The 18,305-nt window shown below is 39.7% G+C and overlaps 1 long non-coding RNA gene across 1 annotated transcript in view; it reads right to left on the bottom strand.

Annotated features, from left to right (window-relative positions):
- The window catches only part of LOC140488076 (uncharacterized), a 237,110-nt gene that overhangs the window by 92,755 nt on the left and 126,050 nt on the right, over positions 1-18,305 (bottom strand). Inside the window, exon 3 of the long non-coding RNA XR_011962994.1 lies at positions 6,897-7,053. This is a non-coding gene — a long non-coding RNA (uncharacterized lncRNA). The remainder of the gene's footprint in view (positions 1-6,896; positions 7,054-18,305) is intronic.

Raw genomic sequence — 18,305 nt, 5'->3', positions numbered from 1 at the left:
ACCATTGTCATTAACACAATAGGCAAAATGTAACATAATTGTCCAGTACAATGTAGGAGGCCCCACACTGAACCTTTACCTGTGTTCCTCTTAAAGAACTGGAGGAACAGTCTGAGATGAATTATGAGACTGATACCTGGCATTGGAAGATTGAATGAAGAGCAAAAAACATTTTGGGGTTTTATAAGGTGAATGGAGAGCAACTAAACAAAAGAATTGAAGATGGCAAGCAAGATGGGAAGAGGAAGTTAAAAATACTACTTCAATTTAAATATATCAGTACAGAAAAAAGACTGTAGTCAAATCTGGAACTATTACTGGGAAGTTCGTCTTTACTTAAAGAGTGAACACCATGTCAATGAATCTTTGGTTTGGTAAATGAAGTTAAAAATCACACGACACCAGATTATAGTCCAACAGGTTTATTTAGAAGCACGAACTTTCAAGCGCTGCCTTTGACCACACCGATGTCTCCAAATCATTGTTAATGAAGACAGAAATAATTGCATGCTGTGAGGCACATCTGTAAGTTATTTCTCGATGGACAATTACTTTGACCTGCATCAGTATCCCTCATATAGTGAGCTATAAAGTGATATCTCCCAGAAGCTAGACCCCAGGGACCTACCAATTGACCTCCAGTAGAGCATTACGTGGAAGGGGAATGCCAATCAGTATGAAAATATCTTCAGTTTTTGTTCCATGTTAACATTTAACAAGGAGACAAACAAACTCCCTCTGGCTTAAGCACATGTCCACGGGAGGGCTGAAATTGAGCTGAAACTGTTAGCTGTAATGGTTGATACAAACCAGGCAATACTGGATTGGTCATCTGCTCAACACTACCTCCCAAATTTTCCTTTTTATCGATGAGCATCATTGTTCGGAGCTCAGATTGTGTTTCCAACTAATTTTGTCTCTGTGCTTGCCACTTAGTTGTTAGCAGACATGTTCCTCCATGAAAGTGTAAGTGTGTTTTATAGACATTGCTGTGAGGAAGTGTTAGCAATTCTGGAAAGTGTGAAAATAGATAAGTTCCCTGGGCCAGATGGGATTTATCCTAGGATTCTCTGGGAAGCCAGAGAGAAGATTGCAGAGTCTTTGGCTTTGATCTTCATGTTGTCATTGTCTGCAGGAATAGTGCCAGAAGATTGGAAGATAGCAAATGTTGTCCCCTTGTTCAAAAAGGGGAGTAGAGACAACCTTGGTAATTATAGACCAGTGTACCTTACTTCAGTTGTGCATGAAGTGTTGGAAACGATTATAAGAGATAGGATTTATAATCATCTAGCAAGGAATAATTTGATTAGGGATAGTCAACACGGTTTTGAGAAGGATAAGTCGTGCCTCACAAAGCTTATTGAGTTCTTTGAGAAGGTGACCAAACAGGTGATGAGGGTAAAGTGGTTGATGTGGTGTATATGGATTTCAGTAAAGCATTTGTTAAGGTTCCCCATGATAGGCTATTGCAGAAAATAGGGAGGCATGGGATTGAGGATGATTTGGTGGTTTGGATCAGAAATTAGCTAGTTTTAAGAAGACAGGAGGTGATGGTTGATGGGAAATGTTCATCCTGGAGTTCAGTTACTAGTGGAGTACTGCAAGGATCTGGTTTGGGGCCACTGCTTTTTGGCATTTTTATAAGTGACCTGGATGAGGGCAGAGAAGTTAGTAAATTAGTAAGTTAGAAGGCAGGTTAGTAAATTTGCAGATGACACGAAGGTTGGTGAAGTTGTGGGGTTGTGGACAGTGTGGAACAATATTGCAGATTACAGAGGGACATAAATAAGCTGCAGAGCTGGATTGAGAGGTGGCAAATGGAGTTTATTGCACAAAAGTGTGAGATGATTCACTTTGGAAGGAGTAACTGGAATACAGAGTACTGGGCTAATGGTATTATGGATGAGCAGAGAGATCTTAGTGTTCATGTGCATTGATCCCTGAAATTTGCCACCCAGGTTGACAGGGTTATTAAGAAGGCATACGGTGTGTTAGCCTTTATTGGTAGAGAAGTTGAGTTTCAGAGCCACGGGGTCAGGTTGGAGCTGTACAAAATTCTGGTGCGGCCACACTTGGAGTATTGCGAATAGTTCTGGTCGCCACATTACAGGAAGGATGTGCAAACATTGGAAAGGGTGCAGAGGAGATTTACCAGGATGTTGCCTGGTTTGGAGGGAAGGTCTTATGAGGAAAGGCTGAGGGACTGGAAGTTGTTTTCATTAGAAGGAAGAAGGTTGAGAGGTGACACAACAGAGACATACAAGATGATCAGAGGATTAGATAGGATGGACAGTGAGAGCCTTTTTCCTCGGATGGTGATGGCTAGCACAAGGGGACATAGCTTTAAATTGAGGGGTGAGAGATATAGGACAGATTTCAGAGATAGGTTCTTTACTCAGAGAGTGGTAGGGGCATGGAACACCCTGCCTACAATAATAGTAGACTTGTCAACTTTAAGGGCATTTAAATGGTCATTGGATAAACATATGAATGAGAATGGAATAGTGTAGGTTACTTGGGCTTCAGATTGGTTTCACAGGTTGGTGCAACATCGAGGGCTGAAGGGCCTGGATTGTGCTGTATTGTTCAATGTTCTATGTCTCTGCCAGCCAGGATGTAAGTGATTTAATGGGTGATTCGATGTGATGCCCAACTTGGATGACACTCCCCAGAACTTGAACAGCAGTGACAGGAAGAGTTTTTGCAGAGTTGGTAAACACTCAGCAAGTGAAAATGGACATGAAGAAAGCTCAGAGGAGGTAGATATAATATTTGTTTCCTGTTATATGCCTTACATAATTTTGAGTTCCATTGTCTCTAATAGAATTGACTGCAAAACAACTTGCATTTATATAGAACCTTTAACATAGTTCTATGTAAGGACATTGATAAAGATTTTAAGTTTTCTACTAGTATCGTAGACTCATAGGGTCAAACAGCACCGAAACAGACCCTTTGATCCAACCAGTCTGTGCCGAACTATGTCCCAAACTAAACTAGTCCCTCTTGTTTTTTAAACATTGTAACTGTACCCGTATCCATCACTTCTTCAGAAAGTTCATTCCACATGTTAACTCTGTCCACTCTGTGCAAAAATTTGTTTCTCGTGTCTTTTTAAAACCTCCTTCCTCTCACCTTAAAAATGGGCCCCCTTGTCTTGAAATCCCTAATCCTAGGGAAAAGACAATTACTATTAATTCTACCTATACTCCTCAAGATTTTACAAAGGTCACCTCTCAACCACTCCAGTGAAAAAAAGCTCAGGTCTACCCAGCATTTCTTTATAAATCAAACCTTGTATACCCGGCAACATCCTGGTAAATCTCTTCTGACCCCTCGCCAGTTAAATAATATCCTTCCTGTCTTATAGGAAGATGGGGAATCTATAGAGAGGGAGAGGTTTAGGAAGAACATTCCAGAGCTTAGGCCCCAGACAACTGAAGGCAGTAATCAATGCCATCTTCTATTTCTTGATCCATATGAAATGTCACACCACAAGCTGCTGGATTAGAATCAAACACAATGGTCCACGCGCCCTTTTTGTGCCAAGAGCAACTTCAAAGATCTTTGGGCTGCCCACACAACCAAATGCCAGAGCTCTTGGAACCTGAATATCTATTCCCTTTCCACACGGTGCATAATAAAAAAGAAGCTCAATTAGCCTAACTTTCCTAAGAATTCTCAAGCAAGCCTCAGGGTAGACCAAAGCTTTGTTTCCAAAGGCTTTTCGTTAGGACAATTAATTGCAGGTTTTAACTGAAGTGGAAAAAAACATATTAAACAGTTTTATATTCAGAAAGTCTGCTCATTTTAACAAATGGCAAAAGGTCAAATCCCTTTGAATGCCTTGCAATCTCCAGGACTTGAGCTATTTCTGTGTGTATGGTGTCCTGAAGCAGTAAGGATGTGATTAATGGCTACGTGCTCAATCATGGAAACAGCTTGTGACTGAGTAAGGACAAAAAAATATACAATTTTTAAAATATATGGGGAAAAACTGAGAATTTACAAACCACATACTAAATGAGCTGGAAATGGCGTATAATAAATCAGACACAGCATACTGAGCAGCGCAGAAAGCTTTACATCTCCTGTGTAGTTACTCTCTTGGTCAAACTGTTCACAATTATAATTTTACAAAGTGGTTCAAGCAATGCTATCGTATAAACAGCATGCTGCTGCCAATTGTGTGAATCAAGCGGCTGACTGAGACTGCAAATTGTACTAGAATGTAATTAATGATCGGAACTCTGTGCAGCAACTTGTGGTATTACATAGCGTGAGAGCATTTCAATGCAGTCTCCCAACCAGACCCTTAGTAAAGGCAATTGGTTAAAAAAAACAGAAGGAGAGTCGAGGAGAATTGTTCTTGTAACATAATGTGTTGCTGCGGTCTGGAACGTGCTGCCTGAAAGGACTGTGGAAGCTGATTCAATAGTAAAATTCAAAAGAGGAATTAGATAAATACTGGAAAGGAAAAACATTGCAGGACAAGAGGGAAAGGACAGGGGTGTGAGAGATTCATTAGATAACTATTTCAAAGAGCCCTTACAAGCCCAGTGGGCTGAATAAAAGCAAAATGCTATGGATGCTGCAAATCTGAAATAAATACAGAGTGCTGGAGAAACTTAGCAGGTCTGTGGAGAGAGAAACAGAGCTAACATTTCATGTCCTGTATGACTTCTTTGGAACCGAAAGGAGCTGAGAAATAGTGACGGGGGTGGTGGAGGAGGAGAAAGCGGAAGCGAAAGGGATTGTGCCCAGAGAAAAGGGCAGTGATAATGGCGGTAAAGGAGTGATGGAGATATAATATAGATGCAAATGTTAGCTGTGACAAACAAAAATTGTATCCACTCTGCTGAGAGGCAAAGCCAATTAAACACAAACAAGACACAAGATGATGGACCAAATAACCTCCACCAGTTCTGTATATTTCTGTCACTCTATGAAAGGTGTCAAAGACTTGCATGAAGCTTATAGCTATGCAGCCATTCTCTTCTGTCCCACATCTCCTAGAACACATTGAGACTGGAACATGGGCAGAATCAGTTTTCCCCAACTCTCCAATGAGAAATGGTGGTGTAGTGGTAATGTCATTGAACTATTTATGCCACCACTTCTTTTCCCTGAAGATAGTTCTTAAGTCTCCTCCACACCTTGATCAATCCAAGATTTGTACACTGCTCCCATATCTCTCCCCTCATGCCTTTGGACAAAATTCAAAACTGCTTGTCCAATGACCACAGTCTTTCTCCGATAAAATATAAGTCATCTTCCTTGGTTTTATCAATACTCAGTGCTGCTCATTGATCCAAATATATTCCTCAGCCACTTCTTCCTCATCCCTCTCTCCTAGAACGTCAAGTCCATGGGATTCCTCACTTCTTTCGCTTCTCCAACATTCTTTGGTGTTTTAAAACACAAGTTTGACACCATCTAATTGCTACCTTCTGACTTAACTTGTCTATTTTCAATCTCAGTGCTCTTCTACTTTAAGGTGCTTGGCCAAGATAGTTAGAGAATAAATAAAAAGAGGAAGGACGGGAGAAATTCTGTAGGTCAGCATCAGTAGAAAGAAAAACGGAGTTTTATACTTACTCCAGAAGAGGCTGAAGAAGCGTTGTTATCTTCCAAAAAAAAATACACTCCAACATAATTGCAACCCAAACAAATCTTTGCTTATTACTTAAAGTATTGCCTGTATATGTCTTACAAGGTCAGAGTTGATAATGAAAACAATTTGTACAATAAATAATCAATTTGGGTTGGTCACATGAAAAACATAAGAAACCTTCAAGAATTTGTAAGGTAAAGAAACGCCTGTGTGCTAATAAAATGTGGAACTGAGTAAAAAGTGGCAGTTTTTATAAGCTTGTAATGGAACCAGGTAGTCTGGAGAAGGAGAAATTAAAATTAATTATACTAGACATATAATCAAAGAGTTGTATTGAAGGTAAAGTAATCTGTTTCCATTTCTGTTTGAAGCAAGTTGTACCTTGGTTAGCAGGTTCTTTTGTTGAATGTATCTGCATGTGTTTGCTAATAGAAGCAAATAGTTCAGTTTGGGAATGGGGGGGGAAAGCAGCTGGAACATTTTTTCTATCCTGCAGCTAATGGAAAAATTCTAGAGTGGTTCTCATCGAACTTTGTAGCAGAAAGCGATTAGCTTGAATAGTTTTCTTGAGGAAAGGTGGACAGATGCTGTGGGAGCAGACCCATGGAAAAGCAGTCAATGTCCAAAGCCAGGAGAAGGAGCTGAAGAATCCACATTTATGAGGTCTGGAAAGAAAAAGTGCAGGGAGGTGTCTCCTCATTTTATTCCTCAAGGAATACTTGGAATATTAAGGAGAATTAAAGCAAGATATGGCATATCATTTGGGTTGGAGGCAGGGAATGCGTATGAACCTTTAAGATTTTGTAAGATAAAGGAACCAGGATTAAACTGAACTCTGTTGTGAATGCTATAAACTGAGTTTAGAGTATATGTCTTTCTTTGCCAGAATGTAAAGTTTGTGGTATTTGTTTCACGTAATTCCCCTTTATACTCTCAATATAAAGTTTTGTTTTTGTTAAAACACATGAAATCCTGTAATGTAAATTTATCTGGAAATTGCTGGGTGTTCAGATTGCTTCTTTAAATGTTGTCAGTCCCTAACAGGATTTCAGTGCACTGAATAGCAGCTTTGTACTCTGCCACTGGAGATACAGATCAGCTTTAGACTTCAGCTGAAGAAGGCAAGAATCAAAAGAGGAAAGACAGGAAGAAGGATAAAAGAAAATTATTGCTGTCTATCATGACTTCAAGGCATCACAAAGTGTATCGCAGCCAATTAATTCCATTGTGAAATGAGATACCATAAAAATTTTCAGCTCAATGTGTAACAACCTATACATACCAGAATGGGTTAATCTCAGTACAGGGAGAGTCAGGTGAGTTCTGTTCCAGGCGTCAGATCCACCAGTTTTACTTTCTTTACTTCCAGACAGGTTAAGCTTGATACACAGGCAATGTAGACGAGAATCCAATCTATCCCAAGGTGTTTCATGAGGTTCCTGTAACGCAGAGCCAGAATACAAAGGCAAACATACAGATGCTTGGGAACAGGCGAAGCAGATAGATCCAACACACCGATCACTTTTCAGCTAATAAACCCCTCTTTGCCACATTTTCACCATCTTCTTCATTCCTCCTTTTTTAAAAAGCCATTTGAAGTTTATCCTGCACCCCTATATTCTGCCCACTTCAATAACTCTCAATCATAATTTATTCCACATGATAATTACCTGGTGACTTCCTGACATTCTATGCAGCATGGATGGAAGTTTTAAGTTACAATGACAGAGTAAGCAAATTAGCAAATACATTTCAATGTAGACAAGTTTGAACATAATAGAATAAAATGGAATGCTTTCTGAACAGGGAATAGTTAGAACTAGTGGAAGTTCTTGAGGGTCCTTGCACATTGATTATGGGGAGGTAGAAAAATATAATTTATATTTGGGCCTTAATATCTGTAACCCCTGAATTCCTGACAGTAGGAGTTATGTTCCAATATACTAAGTCCTGTTCAATGATACCTGGTGCAATGTGGGCAGTTTTGGGCATCATGCCTAAGCAAGGATATGTTGGCCTTGGGTGGAATACCACGTAGATTTGCCTGAAGGAAATCTGGGACCCAGGGATTGGTTTGAGGAGCAATTCCACAAATGGGATGTCATTCCCTGGAATTTAAAAGGTTAGTTGGTGGTTTGATCTACAAGTAGTTATGGGGACCTCATTGGGGTAGATAGAAACAATTTCTGCCGATTGGAGAGTGTGGGATATTGGGGCATAGTCTAAATACTGGAACCAGCAGTGACCTCTACACAGTGAAGAGTAGAGGGTTAAAAATCTTCTTCGAAAATGGCATTCAATGCAGGATCACTAGTTGATTTAAAATCTGAGATTGATAGATTTTTGTTAATCCAAGCAAACAGAAAGGATTAAGGGGCAAAGCCATGATCCTGTTGAATGGCAGTAGAACTGGCTTAAACCACTGAATAATTTACTCCTGCTCCTTGTTTTCCACATCTCTCTCTTACTTCCTCCTTTTCATCTGTGCCCCAGAATTTGAAGAGTTTATTGCCTGCACAAAGTCTTTCCACTACTCTCACAATTTTGCGAAACATAACTCTACCATCTGGGGCCTCTTTTTTTTCTGCGAAGGAAGAATATAATCTTTCTCATAAAATCTTTAAAAATTCTAATCGTCAACTTGATATTTGCAGACTTGGGAACGTATCAAGACCAAAATGCCATTGATAAAATGTCACATTTGAACAAATGTCAATCATCACTTTGCCTCCTGACTGTAAATAAGATTAATTGCACAGAGATTAAGTATTAACTGTCTTTTTTTAATATCTCACTAATGCTGTCCTTCGTTTTGTTGTGACTATAATGCTGACAGGTCAATAAACTTTGCTTTTCTCTCTTAGACAGATTATATTTATCACTATGGTTGCAGACATATTAATGGCTCCAACAGAACCACACACTACCTTAGTATTGTACAATACTTCTGTCAACTTCCATTTGAATGTTGCCAATTGTTCACAAAGTGTCTCCATCTAATTAATTATCTATAAGCATGAATACTAGCATGTACTGTGTGGCATGTATGGAAATGTTGGACCATCCACACCCACTGACTACCTCAAGGCAATTTCTTTTCTCTCTGTAACAACTCATCTTCATCAACCACTTAAAAAGACAAAGACAAGTTCTTGGCTGTGGTCCCTTGCCAAGCACGCTATCTCTCAAAGGAATGATATTGCCAACAGTGCAGCGAGAGAGAGACTGTGTACACACATAGTCATAAAGCAAATAAACTGCAGTTATATAAAGAATTCATACGATTCAGTAACAAACATGATGTTTAGACTGTAAACTGTCCTGTAGAATGTGAGATCATAAAGAGCTAAAGACGGATGAGGAACAATCACTAAAGCATTCTGTTAGAATGGCAAATCTTGATTAAATAAACAAATATTTTCAGTGTGTTTGGGACAGTCCAGAGGTTCAATTTCATTTATTTTTTCAAACAAACTCAGCCCTTAAGGATACTTCATAAAGGAAAAGAAACAACAGAAGCATTTAAACTGGAATGTGTAATATTCAGTTGGCACCACTGCCCTGCGCTGTAGGGCCAAGAACTGACAAATAATAACTGGAGGATAATGATTCTTTTGTGCATTTCTTAGCAATCAGGCCAGATATAAATATAATGCATATCATAATCTTCAAATAATAATTGTTATATCAAGGATAGAATTGCCTTGATGAAAGTAAATGAAGGTGTCTAACAACATATTAATCAAAGCACTCATTTCGTTATGGGTTGAGTGTCATAAGTAGATAGAGGCATCAAAAAATACAGTCCGCAGATTCCTCAAGAACAAACCACGACAAGCAGACCAAACACAGCCAGAAACCCTAACCACCTTACCATACATCAAAGGAGTTTTAGAAATGACAGCCAGACTACTAAGACCCCTCGGAATCCTAGTAGCACACAAACCCACCAACACTCTCAAACAGAAACTAACAAACTTAAAGACCCAGTACAACCCATGGACAAAACCAACGTCATCTACAAAATTCAATGCAAGGACTGCCACAAACACTACGTAGGACAAACAGGAAGAAAGTTAGCCACCAGGATACACGAACACCAGCTAGCCACAAAAAGTCACAACCCTCTCTCCCTCGTAGCCCTACACACAGATGAGAAAAACCACCATTTCGACTGGGACAACACATCTATCCTGGGACAGGCTAAGCAAAGACATGCCAGAGAATTCCTAGAGGCCTGGCACTCCAACCACAACGCCATAAACAAACACATAGATCTAGATACCATCTATCAACCCCTCAGAAAATGAACAGGAAATGACATCACCACAAACCCCAGGAACCCCATCCAGGACAAACATACAAATAGAAAGCAGGAGACAATAGCTTCACTTCACTTGGAAGTCGCCACTGATGATGTTACCTAGCCAGATAATGAAATGTCTGGATATCAAACCTACAGCTCAGCGAGCAAACCTATACCCTAGAGGCATCAAACTATTGAATAAACTCAACACTTAACATGCTTTGTGAAAACTGCACAATGGTGGTTGTGGAATTAAATTGTGCTATGGGATAGTCCAAATCACTCATCATGAAGTTGATGGAATGTTGGGTTCAGGGAAAAAATCTGCAGTCTTTACCCTGTCTAATCTAGATGTGACGTAATGGCGATTGACTCTTAATTGTTCTTCAAAGTAACAAACAAAGCCACCCCATTGTATTCAAGCTGCTCCCTGTAGTTGGAGGAGACCCACCACCACCTTACCAAGGGAAATGAACATGGACAATAATTCCTAGGCTTTCTCTTTCTGCTTTGGTTGTGTCTGATTAGTCACTAGCTCCTGTATCTATGGACTGTGGTGTTCTAATGGACTCAAATCTTCCCTCATGGGACTTTTACCAGCAGGAGGTCTGCATGTTGGGTGTCTGTCCTGCACTCTTGAAGCAGCACTACCGAATTAGAGTGTTCCTACCTCTGCATCTGCTGCATTTCTGTCCTTACCTTACCTAAAGAGTAACTACTATCCGACTCTTAGTGGGTCCTGTAAACTCTCTATTTAAATGCACAGAGATGACAAGCAATTCCTACTCAGATGAGATGAATTGGCTTCACTCAGAGAGTAGTCATCCTGAGGAATTCTCTGCCACAGAAAGCAGTTGAGGTCAAAACATCAAATGTTTTCAAAAAGGAGTTCGATATACAGTATAGATCTAAAGGGATCAAAGGGTGTGGGCAGAAATCAGGATCAGGGTATTGAGTTGGATAATTAATCATGATCATGTTGAATGGTAGAGCAGACACAAACGGCTGAATACCCCTTTCCATTTTCTGCATTTCTATTCTATTACACAGAATACTAATTCCAGCACTCTTGCACATTTCTACCGTTCCTCACTTCTTCAAGTCTTGGAAGCATGTGACTGGTGATGTCAGAGTTATGTCATCATCATTATCATATTCATTCCCATCATACAACAGAGTCAACATCAGGCCAACATTCGTAATCTGCCAACAATTCTTTCCATGAGTGTGGATGCTATGTGATAACAAACAATTAATCTGGGTTTTATTCTTGCAATACTGTTTGATAAAGAGATTGGTGAGCAGGAAACAGGGGATAACTTCCCCCACTGTCTCTTGAGACAATGCTATGGGATCCTCTATTTCCGTTGGAACAGACAAGTATGGCATCTCAGCTATAAGATAGCCATGCCAGTGATGCCTACTTACTGACACTGAATAAGAAAAATGTCAACCAGACATAGACAAAAGATAAGACAGCGGAATCGAAAGCTCAAATGTCCGAAATACTCAGCAGGCCAGGTAGCATCGAAAGATAAAGAAATAGGGCTAACATTTTGTGTCTGTGATCTTACATCAAAGGCGAACCTCAAAGACTGGGCATGTTACAAGAAAAAGCCATGAGTCTAGTTCCATAATGTTAAGTGTCTTTCCAATGAGAAGAAGCTGCAAACCTTTGAGGATGCTAACCAGGAAATGAGCAAAGTGTATTAGATCACAACTGGAACACCCTCCACAGAGTACACAGCATGCTGCACACCATCTGTTAGACTGTGCATTACAACTCCAAATGGTATTAAATCCACTTGACGGTGCTGTTCTAAATGTATTAGATTTGGATATACAACATCAATCAAGTGTGTCCAATTGTTTGTTCAAATTGTAGAGCTTTAGGAGTGTTGACTCTGTAAATATTTCACTGATTCCACAATCAAACTAAAACCAGACAAGTGGTTTTCTCGTGATGCTGTGATGTAAGGTATATTTGAAGTCAGCCGTTTCTCTTTGTGTCTGCTCATTAGATCAGAGGGACCCTGTTCTTTATCATTGCTCAGAACACCCCAGCTTTTGACTGGCCCACCACACTCTAGAAAAGCAGAAATCCATGCCTTAATCATGCATAAATCCCCAATAATCTCCCAATGCTGGGTGGTACAGTCGTTTTGAAAGCTGCTTACAGCTGTCTGCCAATTGCCTATGAGTACAGCTGGCTCCCTATTGCACCTGTGAGTCTGTGAGCCTCCAGCCTGCACACAGAACCAGGCACGGATTCAGTGTGGACAAGACATTTTTATTTTAATCTTTTAACTAAATATTTGTCCAGGTGGTGCAGGGTGTACAATGCTGCCACTTGGCTCTTTCAGACGTCTGGTTCCCCCAGCCCTCACTCTGAATCTCACAAAATTCCAGAGTCAACCCTGGGCTTCCCAACTCTGTCAGGATGTCATCCCAGAGATTTTATGACCCCTAGCTTGTTGATCTAGTTAAACAGCCTGCCCGCTCCAATAATTATTAAACAAGTGCTTTCAAAAACAATAAAAACAAACACTCCCATTTTTTAATGCCAGTTATGATTTTCTTCCTGAGATTGTGAGCTCATTAAATAAAAGCTTGTCTGATTCGTTCTTTAGCTCCTGGAGAACAACATAGAACTTCCAAAGGTTGTTGACAACTTGGCGGAGTGGGCAGGTTGGTGGTCGATGAAGTTCAATGTGGAGATGCATAAGATAATGCACTTTGGCATAATGGATATGGGGAGACAATATATTAGAAGAGGTCTTATTCTCAAAGATGTGAAGGATCAGAAAGAGCTAAGTGCATTTGTGTATTTAACCTTAAAGTTGGAAAAGCGTGTTGAGAAAGCTGTTAGTAAAGCATTCAGTCAATTTATTAATGGGGTGCATAGGATACAAAGCAAGAAGGTTATACTGAACTTGTCAAAAAATCTAGCTAAACACCAGCTGGACTGCTTTGTATAGTTCTGAGTGCCACACTTCAGAAAGGAGATGGATCTTATTATATGGGGGGATCTATCAGGGTCAAATGGAATTTGGGAACAGGTGATGACTATATGTCATAGAGTCATAGAGTCGTAGAGATGTACAGCACAGAAGCAGATCCTTCAGTCAAACTCATCCATGCTGACCAGCTATCCTAACCTAATCTAGATCCACCTGCCAGCACCCGGCCCATTTCCCTCCAAACCCTTCCTCTTCATATACCCATCCAGATGCCTTTTAAATATTGCAATTGTACGAGCCTCCACCACTTCCTCTGGCAGCTCATTCCATACACGCACTACCCTCTGTGTGAAAAAGTTGCCCATTAGGTCCCTTTTATATCTTTCCTCTTTCACCTTAAACCTATGCCCTCTAGTTCTGAACTCCCCCGACTCAGGGAAAAGACTTCGTCTATTTATCCTATCCATGCCCCTCAAGATTTTATAAACTTCTATAAGGTCACCCCTCAGCCTCTGTCGCTCCAGGGAAAACAGCCCCAGCCTATTCATCCTCTCCCAACAGCTCAAATCCTCAAAACCTGGCAACATTCTTGTAAACTTTTTCTGAACACTTTCAAGTTTCACAACATCCTTCTGATAGGAAGGAGACCAGAACTGTACACAATATTCTAAAAGTGGCCTAACCAATGTACTGTACAGCCACAACATAACCTCCCAACTTCTGTACTCAATACTCTGACCAATAAAGGAAAGCATACCATACGCCACCTTCACTATCCTATCTACCCGCAACTCCACTTTCAAGGAGCTATGAGCCTGCACTCCAAAGTCTCTTTGTTCAGTAACACTCCCTAGGACCTTACCATTAGGTGTATAAGTCCAGTCCTGATTTGCTTTTCCAAAATGTAGCACCTCACATTTATCTAAATTAAACTCCATCTGCCACCCCTCAGCCCATTGACCCATCTGATCAAGATCCCATTGTACTCTGAGGTAACTTTCTTCACTGTCTTCTACACCTCCCACGTTGGTGTCATCTGCAAACTTACAAACGATACCTCCTATGTTCACACCCAAAACGTTTATATAAATGATGAAAAACAGTGGACTCAGCACCAATCCTTGTGGCACACTGCTGGTCATAGGTCTCAATTGAGGATAATTGGGTTAGAGCTTTACTGGCTGCATATATATTACACAAATGTATGTATATGTATATTCATGTATTTTTTATATATATGTATGTATATATAGTGAGCAAGTAATTAGTGATGTTGGAGTTGGTGTGTGTGTTGGAACACAATTCTGACTTGTAAAGCATGAGTCTGTACTCTGTTTAACCATCATTCAACCTCTGATGTTTAGCAGTGAACACACTGGTGAGGGTGCAGGAGGTTTTTACAAGAATGGTGCCAGGGATGAGAAACTACATTGGAGAGGCTGGGATTGTTTTCATTGGAGAGAAGAAGGCTAGAGGAGATTGGAAAGAAGTGTTCAAATGCATGAGGGGTCAGGTCATATTAGATAAGGAGAAACTGTTTCTGCTTATGAAAGGACTAAGAATGAGAGGGCACAGATTTAAAGGAATTTGCAAAAGAAGCAAATGCAAGGGGAGAAAAGAAAATCCACATAGTGGGTAGCTATGGTATGAAGTATAGTTTTAGCATTAATAAGATTGGCTGAGGGATAAGTATTCCATGACAATGGCAATAAATCTTCTGCAGATTTTCAAGGCAGCACCATGGGATCTTTTAGGTCACTTCAATTAGGAGTCAGGGAGAAAGGGAAGAAAATGGCAGCAGGTGAAAGGAAATTGTGCAGCTGCTACATAGCAACCAGTCTGTTGTGACAGCTTTCAGTTTGGTGTTAAGGTGTAGGAGTAACTCATTTCCATTGCGGTTCTACTAGTTTATGAAAGAGTTTGTAAATTGGCTGATGCTCTAGGGTTTATGAAATAATTGCTAAATAAATGTTTCCTATTTCTGTCAGTAGATATGTATGAGACTAGCATTTCAATCCAGATGAACTCAGTCCTCAAACCCAACATTCCAATGTAAAGAGGGTGTCCACTGACTGAAATGACCAGTAAGTGTTGCGAAGATTTTCTATTAGATTACCTAATAGAACCAAATATTCATCCAGATGTCAATACAGCATAACCTGTGTTTCTCCTGATTCATATCCTCAAATTCACGCTGTCGACAAATTAGTTTCTTTGCTGGGTTTCAGGTCACTTCACTTTTGGATCTACTTATAGCACATCCACCAACAACACCTTCTAAACCTGTAACCTCTGCCATCTAGAAGGACAAGGGCAGCAGCTGTATGAGAACACCACCATTTACAATTTCCCCTCCAAGTTCCTCACCATCCTGACTTGGAAACATTTCACCATTCCTTCTCTGTCGTTGGGTCGAAATCCTGGAACTCCCACCCGAACAGCATTGTGGGTCTACGTTCAAAATATGGACTGCAAAGGTTCAAGAAGGAAGTTCACCTCCACTTTCTTCATGGCAATTAGGGATTGGCAATAAATGCTGACCCAGTAAGACCCACATCCTGTGAATGAATAAAATCAGCCCAGGTGGTCAGTTCTGATGCTTATGTACCTTTCAGTCCTCCTCATCTCACTCTCCCTTGTCTGTTAATCCAGCATCCAAAAAAAAATCATGAGAGGTACAGAAAGAGTTGATGGTAGTTGTCTTTTACCCAAGATGGGGAGTTTCAAGAGTAGAGGGCACATTATTAAGGTGAGGGGAGAGAGACATAGAAAAGACATGAGGTAAATTCTTTACGCAGAGGGTAGTTAGCGTGTGGAATGAACATCCTGAGTAAGGGTACAATTACAATATTTAAAAAACATTTGGATAGATACCTAAATAGGAAAGGTTTGGAGGAATATGGGCCAGGAGCAGACAGGTGAGACTTTCCAATTTAACTGTGGGATTGTATTTATTTTCCAATGTCTTTAATTAGGCATAGTTTTGCTAATGGAATGGTGTAGCCTATATAGTGATAGACTGCAATGTTGGTGTTTTGAGAAGGTTGTGAGTTTCAAATTGTAGTCTCAATGCAATGACCAATGCTGGTATATGCATTGGTAATTAAGAAATGTGTGTTAGCTGCGGTACTGGTGGAGAAGATTTACTTCAGCATTTTCCTCACTCTTTGGAAGGAGGTGCCTGCAAACACAGAAAGTCAACCTGCCCAAGGCAAATACTGGTTTACTGCACTCCCACATTCCCATTGTCTTGTCAGCAAAAGCACATGTCAGGATATGTTAGTACATCCGCATTTCTGCAATGTGTGGCTTTGTATCCCATTTACTCTGAAGATTGTGTCAGTATACTTCACACTGTGTGTTCTCCAGCTCATTTTTTATTGCCAAAACGTCTCTTGACAGTTGATTTAAAGATTAATTTGTCTGGTCTTATGTGGGATTTCTCCCATATTGTCGTCTTAAATATTAGTAACTTTGGCATGGATCCAACGACTGGATTGGAGACAGTGCAAACACTTTGTCAATCTTCAAGTGTCAGAATAGATGCTTAGTTGGTCGACAACATGTTGTAACATAAGGACAGCAGAAGTTGATAAAAATTCACTCCTAAAGTGATATGTATTTGTCTCTATTGTCTACATTAACTGCTATTTGGTGAACAGAGCACAAATGTCAAGGTCTTCACTGGCAAAGTTCACAACTCTGTAACTTGTTTCATGCTCCTACTGATTGGAACTTAAGAAACCCTACACAAGAAAGGGATGGTAAGTTGCAAAATAAGGTATCCCCATGAGTGCTTCTGCCAAGTACCATTTAATGTAAGATGTCATTATGATAAATCTTCATGATAAATTCTTGTTACTATTTAGTAACTTGCATTGTAAATTGAAAAAAACATGTTTAACTTTAGCATTGATTTGCATTTCTATAATGTATGGGTTAAGGTTGGAAGGACATAATCTTAGTTTCAATTTTGAATTCTGTGAGTGACAAGAGGGTACCTGTACATTTCCTTACACGCATCCAAAATAGACTTTTAACCTTTTTGAGTTGATTACTTCAGTGCCTTAGCAACAAGAGTACAAGAGGAAATAAAATTGGACAAGGTGCTCAACAACTGACAGAGCGGAACTATATATTTTGGAAAGACTGGGCAATCCAGAAATCAGTGAGTGGTAAGCTTTCTTACATTGAGGAAGGGTGCGCACCAGTATAGTGCAATTTAGCAATCTCCTGAACAGTCAGGGCAGGAGAACAAAAGTTCTGATAATCTCCAGAAATAAAAAAAAGTCATTGATGAGGAGTTTAAGGAAAACATGCAGGAAAGGTGAGCTTTGTTATCAGTTTAATTAAGGGTCTCAGGAAGAGACAATGATGACAGAATGCAAATGTTTACTGAAGAGAAACCAAGTACAACCGTGCCAACCTTAAAAATAAGATTTTAAGTGGAAACAAGGTGACCTTTCCCTAAGTTTTGACTATCTTTAAGATTGATATTAACAGTGAATGGGCGGAATCTTTATTTTTAATATGTGCAATAATACTGTATAAACTGGATCTTGTAAAATCATAGTTTATGTTTTTGTTTAATTTTTAACTGTAATAAACTTTGTTGCTTTATTAAAAATATATTTGCAGACTCATGAATATATTCAGTAACTGACTGTCATAGTAACCAAATTAAACTTTTTGGTCCATCAAGCCAGGTTTCAAAATGAAATCTAACTTCTCCAGTATTACCAGCAGCTTGGATCTTAACACTATGGAACTAGGTTCTGAAGATCCCTGCAGACCAGGAATAGGGCACTAGCAGTGAGAAACCAAACCACTGGGAATGAATGAATGAAATCTGCAGAGTGAAAATAAATACTTAGCAATAAGGAAATTCAACAAGTAACATTCAGTACTAATGCTTCTAACACAAAGCTTCAAAATTGTGAGGTGTTGAAAACACATATTTAATGACTTTCAATAAAAATAAAAGAACAGGAAAAGTAAGAGTTAAGGCAGGCCATTTGGCCTCTCAGGCTAATTCAGCTGATCAACAAGATCATGGCTGATATTCTTTTTCAATTCCATCTTCATACACAATTGCCATCTCTCTTAATTCAATTAGCACCCAAAAGTCTATCAACTTCTAAATGCACTGAAAAACGGAGACTGAAACTTCTCTACAGCAAGTCCAAAATTGATAACCCTTCGAGTGAAGATATTTCTTTCCACTCAATCCACATTATTAAATGTGAAATTGGTGCTAGACTAAAGGGCATATTTTTAAACTGGGAGGAGAAAGATTTTAAAAAGACATGAAAGGCAACTTTCTTACACAAACAGTGGTTCGTGTGTAGAATAAACTTTCTCAGGAAGTGGTGGATGTGGGCACAATTACAACATTTAAAAGATATTTGGATAAGTACATGATTAA

The sequence above is a fragment of the Chiloscyllium punctatum genome, chromosome 17 (genome assembly GCF_047496795.1).
Source record: "Chiloscyllium punctatum isolate Juve2018m chromosome 17, sChiPun1.3, whole genome shotgun sequence".
NCBI classification, from domain to species: Eukaryota; Metazoa; Chordata; class Chondrichthyes; order Orectolobiformes; family Hemiscylliidae; genus Chiloscyllium; species Chiloscyllium punctatum.
This window is presented reverse-complemented; position numbering and strand designations above follow the sequence as displayed.